Source organism: Hypanus sabinus, chromosome 9, assembly GCF_030144855.1.
Source record: "Hypanus sabinus isolate sHypSab1 chromosome 9, sHypSab1.hap1, whole genome shotgun sequence".
NCBI lineage: Eukaryota > Metazoa > Chordata > Chondrichthyes > Myliobatiformes > Dasyatidae > Hypanus > Hypanus sabinus.
Window position 1 is genome coordinate 84287659 of NC_082714.1, and position 13734 is coordinate 84301392.

General features: G+C 45.4%; 1 protein-coding gene across 6 annotated transcripts in view; it reads left to right on the top strand.

Annotated features, from left to right (window-relative positions):
• Window positions 1–304: 304 nt before the first annotated feature.
• The window catches only part of LOC132399542 (zinc finger and BTB domain-containing protein 7B-like), a 191592-nt gene continuing 178162 nt past the window's right edge, over window positions 305–13734 (top strand). For 4 of the 6 annotated variants that reach the window (XM_059980016.1, XM_059980018.1, XM_059980015.1 and 1 more), the window contains exons 1-2: window positions 305–497; window positions 9580–9681. The gene's annotated coding sequence lies outside the window, so the exon portion shown is untranslated. The remainder of the gene's footprint in view (window positions 498–9579; window positions 9682–13734) is intronic. The other 2 variants (XM_059980020.1, XM_059980019.1) reach the window with 1 other exon arrangement.

Sequence of the window (13734 nt, forward strand, 5' to 3'; positions counted from 1 at the left end):
ATAGACACCTAGATTCTCCAATTGGCACTGCGGACTGCGCCACGAGGCTGGGCGCGTCTGAGGTGACTGACGCGACTGTCAATCGGGCGGAGCTTCATCTGGAAGCCAATAGAAACCGCTTGTTTTGAGATTGATGTTACCATACACCAACCAGACGGGTATGTCGGTCCAGGCCGGCTGGACGTTACTTAAATTGACGTCGGTATTGACTAATGGAGATGGAAATCCAAGGGGGCCGCCCGCTCGCTCGCCCGCCCGCCGCCGAGGGGGAGGGGCGGCGGCGGCGGCGTCCAGTAGGCCGGGCGGGAGGCGGAGTCTCAAGCGGCATTGCGTGAAGTTTTTTCCCCCTCCTCGGGAGCAGAGCGAATGGGCGACGGGAGGGAGAAACACGCTGAGCAGTGAATTAGCGGCGTGCCCTTCTTCTCTGCCTGTCTCTTCGGTGTTGTCAGCCCGGTTAAATTAATTACTCCAGGAACGGAAGCTGCTGCCGAGTGCAGGTAGGCGACGGCCGGTTGACCCGCAGTTAGTTTGTTTGACCGTCGTTCGGCTTGGCTGGTTTGGGGTGGGGGGTGGCTGGGAAGGTAAACTCCCGTCGGGCCGGCCGTCTTGGCTATTTGACAACAGGTGAAGGGAAGGGTCAGAGGTCAGGGAGTGGGCTGGGCGGCGAGACGCCGGGCTGGCGATGTGACCCCGCCCCTGGACACGCCCTTTCCCGTAGCACCGCCCCTTCGCGCCCCTCCCTCCACCCGGAACCCCCGCCCCCTCCATGTGGCCGACCTCTCCTGTCACTCTTTTGAGGTCAGGCGTTCAGGACAGTCCCTTTAACCTACTCCCAAGTTCTCCCAACTACTTTCCTACACCCTGCCAGGGATCCTACCACTCACCCTGCGCTCTCTCTGCCCAAGTCCGACCTTCCGAAAGTGCATCAATTTACACTTTTAACAGATTGGGTTCCATCCGCCACTTGGCCCAGCTCTGCATCCTGTTAATGGCAAGCTGTAACCCGTGATAACCTACTATCCACAGCACCACCAAGCTCTGTATCATTTGCAAACTTATTAACCCACCCTTCCACTTCCTCATCTAAATCTCTCGGAGCAGTTATGGGATTGTCACGTTTGTTAACCTCTTGTAGGCTGCAGTACAAATGACTGTCAGGGCTGTGTGGATATCTGAGGGTAGAGAGGTCTGGTGGGGTGTAGGGGCTGTCAGGTGATGGAGGTTGACTAAAAGTAACCAGACAGGTTCTGACGGTGCTAGGTAATGACAGGGCTAGCTGCCAGTGATGGTGTGTGAAGTGCAGGAAGTGAGGAATTGAAGCAACACACATAAATACTGCAATAACTCAGCAAGTCAGGCAGCATCTATGAAGGGAAATAAACAGTGGACTTTTTGGGCTGTGACCCTGCTTCAGGACTGGAAAGGAAGAGAGCAGAAGCCAGAATAAGAAGTTGGGGGAGGGAAAGAGGTACACGATGGCAGGTGATAGGTGAGTGGGAAGTAAGAAGCTGGAAGGGGATAGGTGAAAGGGATACAGGGCAGAAGGAGGAGGAATCTGATAGCAGAGGCCTTTCAATTCCCCCCCCCCCCCACTCACTCATCTTCCCTTTGGTGGCAAAGGTGACAAAGGAATTGGAATTGATTATCAAAGTTAAAGTCAAGGTCGCATTTATTGTCATATGCACAAGTACATGTAAGCTCAGGTGCAGCGAGAGACTTGTAATGGGCCCACGATAAACAACATTTGCAAGAAGTGCAGAAACATGAATACAATTCTTTTGAGAACTAAAGAACACAACATTTTGTTACATTGCAAAGTGATGATAGTCGACAAACTCAAGAGGTTCTGCAGGAGCAGACCAATGAGCCGAGTGGTCTGATTCGGCTCCTGTGCAACACATTGCAAAATGCTGGACGATCTCAGCAGATTGGGGCAGCGTCTATAGAGGGGAAGAAACTATCAGTGTTTCGGGTCGACGTCCTTCAGGACTGGTCAAAGTGGCCACTGTGTTGCTAAACTAGCGATTCAAGATCTGAATGGTTGAAGGGAAGCAGCTGTCCAAGTCAAGTTTCTTGCTGAGGTGTGAGTACCAGTACATCTAGGTACAGTCGCAGTGTTAGTTAGGTAGGCTTTGAGCAGCAACTGCTCTGTGGCCTGTTTTATTTCAGGCAGTGGGGTGGGGGCAAGGTCAGCTGAATAGGGAATTGCAGTTGGGCGTTGTTGGAGAAGCCGTTCAGTGTGGTGGTAACACCTTTGGGGGATGGCTGCCATTTAATAGATGCTGGTTTTTTTTGCCGGTTGCTACTGTGGAAGGTGTAATGAGAATGTTGCAAGAGGTGGAGCCACCACCCTGTTAGATGGGTGGACAGATGTACCGACAGGTGTGTTATCCAGCCCAGGCTCTGTAAATACAATACGTGTGCTCCTTGTTTCCTAGACTTGGCATTTATCCATCCCTAATAGTTTCGGTTTAAATCCCTGGCTGCTTAAATGAAACACATTACAAACAGACACCTAATCCAAATGAGCTCAGATACAGTTTGTACTTTCCATAAGACATAGGAGCAGAATTAGACCATTTGGTCTACAGCCATTCCATCATGGCTGATTTATTGTTACCCCTCTCAACCTGCCTTCTTCCTGTAGCCTTTGACACCATTGCTAATCAAGAACCTATCAACTTCTGCTTTAAGTATACCCAATGATTTGCCCAGCACAGCTGTCCGTGGCAATGAATTGAAGCGGAAAAAAATTATAAAGGTGTTGCTGGGACCTGAGGACCTGTGTTATAGGAAAAGGATGAATAGGTTAGGACTTCCTTCCCTGGAGCATGGGAGAATGAGGGGAAATTTGATAGAGATATACAAAATTGAGAATATAGATAGGGTAAATGCAAGCAGGCTTTTTCCATTGAGGTTGTGTGAGACTAGAACTATAAGTCATGATTTAATGTGAAAGATAAATTATTTAAGGGGAAAATGAGAGGGAATTTCTTCACTCAGGGTGGTGCAAATGTGGAATGAGCTGCCAGTGCAAGTGGTGGATTCAGGTCCAATTTCAACAACTAAGAGGAACTTGGATGGGTGGGTTATGGAGGGCTATGGCCTGGGTGAAGATCGATGGGGCCGGGCAGATTAAAGGTTCAGCATGAATTAGATGGGCTGAAAGGCCTGTTTCTGTGTTGTAATGTTCTATGAGATTATGAATTCCACAGATTAACAACCCTTTGGCTAAAGAAGTTCCTCTCATTTCTGTTGTAAAGGGATGTCCTTGTATTCTGAGGCTGTGCCCTCTGGTCCTGGACTTTCTGGCCGAGGCGGAAAGCCCATTAATGATAGGAACGGCCAATCATCTCAGTTATCTATCTCCCTTAACACAGCAGGAGTGTCCCACGTTGCGTCATGGAAGTTAAAATTACACAGAATGGGCACGTTTGGCCAGTTGATCAATTTTGGCTGAATAAATTCAGAAGACAGAATCAGGGGTTAGGATTAAGACAGTACAGAGATGCTAACACTGTTTCTCTCTCAACAGTGATTGGCTGACCTGCTGATTGTTTACTGTATTGGTATTAGAAATAACTTGTAAACTTTAGTCTGCGCTGGAAGTACTGATTCACCAGCATTAAATATCGATGAGTTTGCATTCCCATGAGCATGTATAGTTGAGGGCCAGTTAAACCTTTCATATGATTTAGTAAGACAAGATTTTCTCAAAAGTATTATTTTGAGATCCTGACATTTGTGACAGGCACTATATAAATGCAGGAGAAGGAACCATCACCTTCAAGTTGAGGTTCATTGCCATAAGAGCGGTCCTCAACTCAACAGCTGAATAAGGGGTTTTACATCTTTTTGGACATTCTGACTACTTGGAGTATTGTGTTCAGCTCTGGGTGCCTTATTGGGATGGTTAAGAAGCGGTATGGCTGGTCTTCATTAATTGGAATAGTTCAGTCTGCTGGAAAATGATGGAGAGTTATTAATGGGGGACAAAGAAATGATGGATGAACTCAATAAGTATTTTATGTCAATCTGCACTGTGGAAGACCGCAGCAATGCTAGAAATTTGAGACTCTCAGGGGGCAGAAGGAGAAAATAATTGGAGTTTGAAAGGTCTAAAGGTAGGTGAGTCACCTGGACCAGATGGACTACATCCCAGAGTACCAAAGCTGAAGTGATTGTGGAGGCATTGGTAGTGATCATTCAAGAATCACTAGAGTCAATGGTGATCCTGGAGGTCTAGAAAGTTGCAAATGTCATTCCACTCTTTAAGAAGGAAGGGAGGCCGAAGAAAAGTTGTCCTGACTTCAGTGGTTGGGAAGATGCTGGAGTCCATTATTAAAGATGTGGTTTTTGGATACTTGGAGGCATATGATAAATTCAGTGTGGTTTCCATTAGGGGAAATCTTCCCTGATAGCTCTGTTGGAATTCTTTGTGGAAATAACAGGCAGGATAGACAAAGGAGAGTCAGTCAGTGGATGTTCAGAAGCCTTTGACAAGGTGCACGTAAGGCTGCTTAACAAGGTAAGGGCCCATGGTATTTAGAGAAAGATATTAGCATGGATAGAAGATTGGCTGAATGGTAGGAGGCAAAGAGTGGGAATAAAGGGGGCGTTTTCTGGTTGGCTGCCAGTGACCAACAGTTTTGGGCACCTTATCTAAGAAAAGCTGTGCTGCATTGAAGAGGGTCCAGAGGAGGTTCATGAGAAAGGTTTTGGGAATGAAAGGGTTACTTGCCTGTAACTTGCTGGAGTTTAGAAGAATGGGGTGATGGGAGGAGAGAATCTCGCTGAAACCTGTTGAATATTGAAAGTGAACATGGAGAGGATGTTTCCTATAGTGGGGAGTCTAGGACCAGAGGCTCAACCTCAGAATGGAGGGACATTGATTTAGAACAGAAGTAAGGAGGAATTTCTTGAGCTAGCACACAGTGTTCATTGCCACAGATGGCTGTGGTGGCCAAATAATTGAGTACTGTATGTTTAAAATGGAAATTGATAGGTTCTTGATTAGTAAGGGTATCAAAGTTTATGAGGAAAAGGCAGGAGAAGGGAGTCGATAAAACAACCATGACGGAATGGTTGAGCTGACTCGATGGGCTGAATGACATAATTCAGTTCTCATTTGCTTATGGTCTTATGAGGCAATGCTGTACTGTACTATGTACATCATGGCCCTTGCTCCTGCAGTTGAACTTGTTTGTACCAAGTTGGAAGTAGCCAAATGCAATATTAATAGAAGATGTGGGGGTGTGGTGAAGCTGAGCCAAGTATCTGGTGCATGCCTGTCAGTAGAGAGAGTGCAGTGCAGGTAGACAACAAGGTACACTCTACGATGAGGTAGATTGAGAGGTCAAGAGTGTATCTCTTTCATACATGGAAACTACTTGATAATCTTACAATGGCAAGATAGAAGCTGTCCTTGAGCTTGCTGGCACATTGTGTCCAGCTTTATCTTCTTGGAATTGTGGTGGGGGGAAGAAGAGAATGCAGAGATATCTTAGATGTTGTGAGAGCCTCTGTCTCTTAGGCAGAAGCAGTTGGCGGAACCTTAGGCAGTTGGTTCCAGATTCTAGCCACCTTCTGCATGAAAACAGTTGTCCTTGTGACCCCTTTGGCTCTTACCCCTAACCTTTTTAATTTTATTATTGTCGAAAGGTTTTTTAAATTGTCTATCATAATGTTGTGAACTTTAATCAGGTCTCCAATCTGTTCCAATCTGTTCCTTGCAGCTCAGGTCCTGTACTACAAAGTTTTAGTCAAGATAAAACGAGTAGTATTTTCTCCCTCGAGTCATGGTAGAGTGAAGAGATTCAGGTTCCACTCCAGTGATGTGAATATGGATAATCTAGAATCAGAATTAGGATAATGATCACTGACATCTGCCATGAAATTTATTTTGTGGCAGCAGTACAGTGCAATGCATAAACTATATTATAAATTGCAACAAGAAATATGTTATATATTACTATATGTATATGTGTAGATATGTAACATATGTGTGTGTATAATTACATGTAGCAAGAAGAAAGTAAACTTGGTGAGGTAGTTAGTATTCATGGGTTCATTGTCCATTCAGAAATCTGATGGCAACGAGGAAGAAATTGTTCCTAAACTGACAATGTAAGCTGACAATCCTGGTGCTGAAGAGATTATATGTCAGGGTGCAATGAAATTTCTTGTTACATGAAGCTTGGAGAATAAACAGTGTCATCTTCATCATTATTAACAATGTACACGGTAATAATAAACACGCAAAGGTGACTGCAAAGCAGCAGAACAGTGCAAAGACTGTATTGCAATCTGGGCAGATGGGGCTTGTCAGCTGTGGTTGGCAGCTCATTTAGGGGAAGGAAACCCTTACTGCCTCGCAGCTATACCCACTCAAGAGGAAGGCTTTGGGAGTAAAACATGAGGAAAAATCTGGAGCTGGAGTCTCTAAGGCAGTCCTACGTTGAGTTCCAAACACCTGTAACATTGCTGGTGCCAAACTGTTTTGGTCTTTGCCGTGCATTTGGAGAACCTGCTTCATGGGCAACAGCTTGCTCTCCACGTCGTACTGCCCTGGCTTGGGTAGCTAGACAGCTAAGATGCAACATCCATGGTCAGCCCTGACCGATGGAAGGCCACAGCACTGTAAAAAGAATTACTGAAACAGAATAATCAAGAGGTAGAACTGAGTCCAGGAATGTGGCAACAATAGATGAGATATATGGTCCAAAAAATTTTATCCCCACTAGAGGAGTCCAAAAATAGATGGCATAGATTTAAAGTGATGGGGAAAAGATTTTAAAAGGACCTGAGGGCCAACATTTTCCACACAGAGGGTGGTGAGAAAATGGAACGAGCTGCCCGCGAAAGTGGTGGGAGTGGTTACAATTGTGGTGTTTAAAAGACTTTTGGACAGTTGCATGGGTAGGAAAGTTTTGGAGGAATATTGCTCAAATCCAGGCAGATTTCAGATAAATTCATTGGCATGGACATATGGGGAAGGAGGTGCGAAAGACGTGATGGGGTTAGAGGTCTGACAGCGGTGGGGAAGGAGTTGTTCTTGTCTGGACATCAGGACTTTCAAGCTCCTGTACAAGAGAGAAAAAGGAATGGCCAGGGAGACAGACATCCATTATTGTACTGTTGGCCTCCCTCACACAATGTAAGAAATGTGGGAGCATTGCTTCAGATTCCGATTCAGTTACGTAGGTTAGGTTTTGGGTCCCTCAGGAACCGTTATTATCCTACAACCATGAGGTGCCTGAAGCTTTCCGGTGCGGACAACTTCACTCATCTCAACACTGATCTGATTCCACAACCTGTCGATTGGCTTTCAAGGATTTGACAATTCACATTCTCTGTATTTTATTATTATTTGTTTTTTTGTGTGTGTATTTGCACAGTTTATTTCTTTGCACATTGGTTTTTTTGTCAGTTTGTGTAGTTTTTCAGTGATTCTATTGCATTTCTTTGTTCTGCTGTGAACGCCTGCAAGAAAATGAGTCTTGGGGTTGTATAAGGTGACATAGACGTCCTGTGATAATAAATATACTTTGAAATTTGAACTTATCACATGTACATTGAAACTTGCAGTGAAATGTGGCACATCTGAGGGTGTGCCAGCCACCCTTTCACACGCTGAATATATGGAATCCTGAGCCACTTTGAACACTTGCTCCAGTTCTCCGATAATCAGTACCCAAACATTGTGTTTCATACCCTTTTTTCCCCCACTCACTCTGATACCTTTCATTGATCTATTAACTAGACTCTCCTGGAAGCAGTGGGATTAACTAAGCACCCTAGTGTACCATTACCTTGTTGATACTTGCTGATTTAAATCCTGCTTGTTTTTGCTGCCATTTCCAGTTTTGATGAAGGGCCTTCGACATCAGGTGTTATTGATCTGACACTGTAAATCAGCGAGGTTTTTCTCTCTGTCTTGTTTGTCTCCATTCTTGCTGCGTGACACCTCTGTCCTTTTGTTAGTGAGAGAGAAAGCCTGTGATGTGTTGAATTGTCAGGTGAATGATGAGTTTTTGTTGTACTGCAGGTCATGGGGGCTGCAGATGCTTTTTATTGCTGAAATAAGTGGGGAGGGGAGAGGGAGAGTTGTTTTTCTGCTCCTTGTCCCCGGGAGGGAACTTTGGGGTTCTAACATTTTTACTGTCACTCATTCTGTGAGGCACTCTTCTGTTTTTTTCCGCGAAGAACAAGAACTTCAGGTTGAATATTGTATACATTCTCTGATATTAAATGAGAATATTGATTCCCTTTGCATTGATCTGGCCTGATCTGCTGAGTCTTCCACCATTTTCTGTCTTTGTTACAGATTTGATAGTGGTTACAATTTGTGCCCCCTTGCGAACAAATTGCTGGCTCTCTTCCCTTCATTCTGTGTCTGCGAGAGGCACTACGTACTTGTAGGCCCTTTCATTGGGAAGTCATACAGCACAGAAACAAGTCCTACAGCCTTGCTGACCAATTTGCCTAACTGAGATTTGTCAGGCATTGACCCATAATCCCCTCTTCCCCCATTCCTTTCCTACCCATGTAACTGCTCAAGTTCCTTTTAAATATGGTAATTGTACCCACCTCTACCTCCTCTGGCAGCTCATTCCATATTCTCACCAAAATCAAGTTCCAGTTTAATTGTCATTCAACTATACACGCAAATTCAAAACGGTGTTTCTCCGGGACCAAGGTGTAAGACACTCAATCACACACGGCACATATAGTGCTTATGATTATGATAGCGGAAAAATATAGAGTCATAAATACAGCCCGGGTCCCTGAGTGCCATGGACTATAGATTGATGGTGCATGGGATGTTGTCCTGGAGCCATGTTTCTGCAAGAACAAGTCGTCGTCATGCACGAGTGGAGCTGCAGGTGAACGCAATCCAGCGCTCCGCCCCCTCCAGCCCAGCAGAGACTGCGGTATGCCTGCCACGCCTCTGCTCTTGCCCAAGTGAACCAGTGAACTGGGCTTGCCAATGTCGAACAGGGTCTTGCGATCACCTTCCCTCCCACCCTCTATATGTTGCCCCCTCGTGTCTCTTTTAAATCTTCCCCTCTCACTGTAAACCTGTGCCCCCTAGTTTTGTACTGTGGGTAAAGTTCTTTGACCATCCACCTTACCTATACCTCCTGTGATTTTTATTAACGTCTGTAAGATCACTGCTCAGCATCCTTTGCTCTGGGGAAAGCAGTCCCAGCCGGTCCAGTCCCTATTTGTAACCCAAACCCTCCAGTCCCACTAGGGTCCTTTTAACTGGAACCGGAGTACCAGCTAAATTGAGATTATTTTTATCTAATCTGATGTTGTGGCTCTCTCTCTGTTTTTGCGTCGTGCAATTCTCTATCCCTGCTCCGCACAGAAGAAAAGCTAATACGTCAGAGCGGGGAGATTGGCAGCGGATTACCGCACTAATCCAGCTTCGGTTTAATGCGTTTGGTAATTTCTCTGGGGCCAGGTGAGAGTGGCGGGCTTCATGAGCAACAGGTGTTTGGGGGCGGGGGGAGGGGGGGAGGAAGATGGAGGTTTACAGAAATTGTCCAAGTCTCATTGTTTGATTTCCATTAGGTTAGATGCAATTGACGACGATGCCATAATCCACAAGGCCCAAACTATTTGAGCTCGCGATACGGCTCAACCAAGGCTGGGTTTCTGCCAAGCTCTAAACCGGTAAGGGTACTTTCTGTTTTGGGAGGTGCTGCCTTTGATGTGGATCACTGTACCAGCCAGAAGCCAAGCTGCCGCACCGATTCCTGGTGCCTTGCACGATTTTAAGGGAGGGTGTATGTGTGCTTGTCAGTTTTAATTATTCTGTATTCCTCTTCTGTGGGTGTTGATCTAATAGCTGCCAGCTTCTCTCTTCCTGCTGATCTGCATTGTTAGTCATGTAGAAGCACAACTTTGGTAAGACTGGGCGATAGGTCGGATCCTAACCCCTGGTGCTGCTGGCGTAGTGTTTGCACGTGCTCCCTGTGACCAGGCAGGCTGCCACTGTGGGCTCCAGTTTCCTCCTGCACATGGAGCCAGTGGGTTAACTGGTTGCTGAAAGTGTGTGAAACTAGGGAGAGATGATGGGGATGTGGGGAGAATAAGTTGGGATGAGTGTAAAGGGTGTAAATTTTAAAAAACACCCCAGACCAAATAATCACAGCACTTACCTTTTCACCCGTTTATTTCTTTGAGCTCACCCGGCGAGTGAACTTGGTCCCGACATCGGGGGCAGAAGCGCTCTCATCCCTCCAGTGGTTCAACAAGTTCACTGCCTGACATCAGAATTGTTACAATTGTTATAAGGCCACCGATGCAAAAGGACAATCAGTCTGATAGACACTCCAGTCACTTTAATTAAAGAAAGGAATGTCCTACCCGGATTGTTGGAGGCAAAACTTATTACAAAGATAAGAACGTCCACCAGATTTATGCTTTAATTAAGAAAGGAATGCCCTGTCTAATTTCCATCAGGTATCGCCTTTTGTCGAAATCAAAAGGTGTGAAAAATCAGGAGACATCTTTAACCCTTATCTTGCTCCAAAGAAGCAGCTGTGAGACATTATTCAAACACACTGCAGTCACTGACATAGTCAGTACTTAACCCATTATTTACAGGAGTCTGAGAATCCCCCCCAATTCCCTGAAACTTTTATCATGGGTGACACAGTGGCTACCTCGGCACCAAAGAAGCCGGGTTTAGTCTTGACCTGGGGTCCGAACAATGTGGAGTTTGCTCTCCCTGTGAGGGTTCCCTCAGGTGCTCTATTTTCTTCCACATTCCAAAGACCAGTAGATTGGGAGTTTACTTTGCTGCTGTAAATTCAGTATTGGGTTTATTATCACTGACCCATGTCACCAAATTTTTTGTTTTACTCCAGAGGTACATAAAATTGCTGAAAGTTACAGTAAGAAATATTTTTTAAAAAGTGGTTCAAAAATAGTGAGGTTGTGTTCATGGGAGAATGGACTTCAGAAATCTGGTGGAGGGGAAGAAGTTGTTCCTAAAGTGTGGGTTTTGAGACTGATGGTAGTAATGAGAAGAGGGCATGTCCTGGATAGTGAAGATCCTTCATAACGGATGCTGTCTTCTTGAGGAATGGCTTTTTGAAAATTGTCCGTGATGGTGGGAGGCTACTGCTTGTGATGGATCTGGCAGAGTTTAGAACTCTGCATCTTTTTCCAATCCTGTGCAGTGGCCCCTGCATACCAGACAGTGATGCAACCAGTTAGAATGCTCTCCACGGTACATCTGTAGAAATTTGCTAGAGTCTTCGCATACCAAATCTCCTCCAGCTCTGAAGGAAGAATAGCCACTGGTGTGACTTCTTTACATTCAGATTAATTAATGTATCATGCAGATTGAAAAATAGTGAGGTGTGTCATTTGTTTTAGCAGCCAACAGCACCAAAGGATGTACTGAGGGCAGCCCGCAAGGGCAGCCACACATTTCGGTGCCAAAATAACAGCAGTATCTTGAGCCCAGCTGAGGGCCCGACATATCTGTAGTGTCCAGGCGAGGGTTAGAATCTGGGGTAGAGAGTTAGGGGGAGGATAAAGGAAATTTTGTGTAGGGTTGTTGGAGATGCCAATGTGGCCTCAGGGCTTCTTTAGTTACCGTATGTTTCATGACTGGAACTGGCTGGTCCGTGCTGGGAGAGTGTGGTTGTAGGAACACAAGACTTATTCTTCCTCACTTCCCCTTAGAAATCCTTTCTTCCTTTCCAACCCTGAAGAATGCTGCCTCACAATTGCACGTTTGCAATTTCGAGGTCTCGCAAACAGCTTAAATGGCAAGAGCTACCTCAGTCATAGTCGATGAATCAATTGTGAGTCATTTTTAAAACCTCCTTCTCTGTGCCACTTTGACACCACTGGTCAATCCTGGCTGAGTGTTATTCAGCATTTCATCAGAATGGAATTGGAATTGGTTTATTATTGTTGTATGTACTGCGTTACAGTGAAATATGTAGTTTTACAAGCTATCCATACAGATCATTTCAAAATGCCAATGCATTGAGGTAGTACAGGGGGAAGTCAGTAACAATGCTGCTAAGGTTATAGAAAAAGTACAATGTAGGCAGACAACAAAGTGCAAGGGCCATGCTGAGCTGGATTGTGAGGTCAAGAGTTTATCATTAAAGTACAAGATGTCCATTCAAGGCTCTGATAACAGCAGGGTAGAAGCTGTCCTTGAGTCTGGTGATATGCTTTCAGGCTTTTGTCTCTTCTGCCTGATGGGAGGGAGAAGCGAGAATGTCTGGGGTGGGTCTGGTCTTTGATTAAGCTGGCAGAGAAGTGTAGACAGAATCTCTGGAGGGGGAGGCTGGTTTTCCTAATGGACTGGTCTCTGCAGTCCCTTGCAGTCTTGGGCAGAGCAGTTGGCTTGATGCTTCAGAATAGGATACTTTCTATGGTGCATCAATTTAAAAATTGGTGAGTGTTAATGGAGATGTGCCAAATTTCCCAGCCTTCTGAGGTTCTGGTATGCTTTCTTGGCTGTAGTGTCCAAGTGGCTGGACCAGTACAAGGTTTTCATTGCGCTTGTTAACACATGCCTGTGCATTTGACAATAAACTTCGTCTTTGAATTTGAATAGCCTTGTTCCTAGGTGATGTTTACACCTAGGAATTTGAAGCCATTAACCATCTACACTTCAGCACCTTTGACACCTACAGGCGTGTGTGCTCTACCCTGCCAGCTGAAGTCAATGACCTGTTTTGCTGACCTTCAGAGAAAGGTTGTTCAAAGTCACGTTTGTTGTCATATGCACAGGTGCAGTGGAAGCTTACTTGCAACAACATCACGGGTGCACAGCATCAAATGAGCAACATTCACAGGAAAAAATCTGGATGCAAATTTTACAAGAATATGACTAGAACAAAAACAAAGCCCATTTTATTGTAAAGAGATCAAAGTGGTCAAAGTGTAGCTGTCGTGTTGGTTGGTTCACAAAACTGGCCGAAGGGAAGGAGCTGCCCCTGAACCGTGGTTTGGGACTTCAGGTTTCTGTACTTCCTGCCTGATGGGAGCTATGAGAAGTTGGCATGACCCAGATGGTGGATGTTGACTTAGATAGTAGTCCTGGTGCCATACCATTTGGCTTGAAATGTCTGCTTATTCCCCTCCACAGATGGTGTCTGACCTACTGAGTTCCTCCAGTATTTTTTGTGTGTGAGGCTCTTGTGTCCTTTTGTCCTCCGCCTCATCATTATTTGAGATCCGATTCACCGTGGTGGTGCCGTGTGTAGACAGAGTTGGTGCTTCTGGCAGGGTTGATAACAGTAGTGGAGTAAGGAGGTGGTGTGGACCTCATGTCTCTGCCATCTAATGGGTGTATTGTACTTGGATGCACGGTTTCATGCTGCCAGTCCTTTTGTTTTTCACAGTGCTGTAAAATGTGGGGAGTGTGGAGACATTCTCTCTATAAAGTTCTTTCAGTTCAATGTTGTAGAAAGTTGTCATAGATAGTCTTTTAAGAGAATCCTGGATGGCTATGTGGAACTTAGAAAAATAGAGGGCAATGGGTAAAGCCTAGGTAGTTCTAAGGTAGGGATGTGCTTGGCACATCTTTGTGGGCCGAAGGGCCTGTATTGTGCTATAGGTTTTCTATGTTTCTGTGTTACAACTGGACATTGAGATGAGTTCAGAAGTGGCAGATGGATTCAACTGGAAAAGTGTGAAGGGATTCACTTTGGGAGGCCGAACTTGAAGGCAAAATACAGGGTTAAGGGC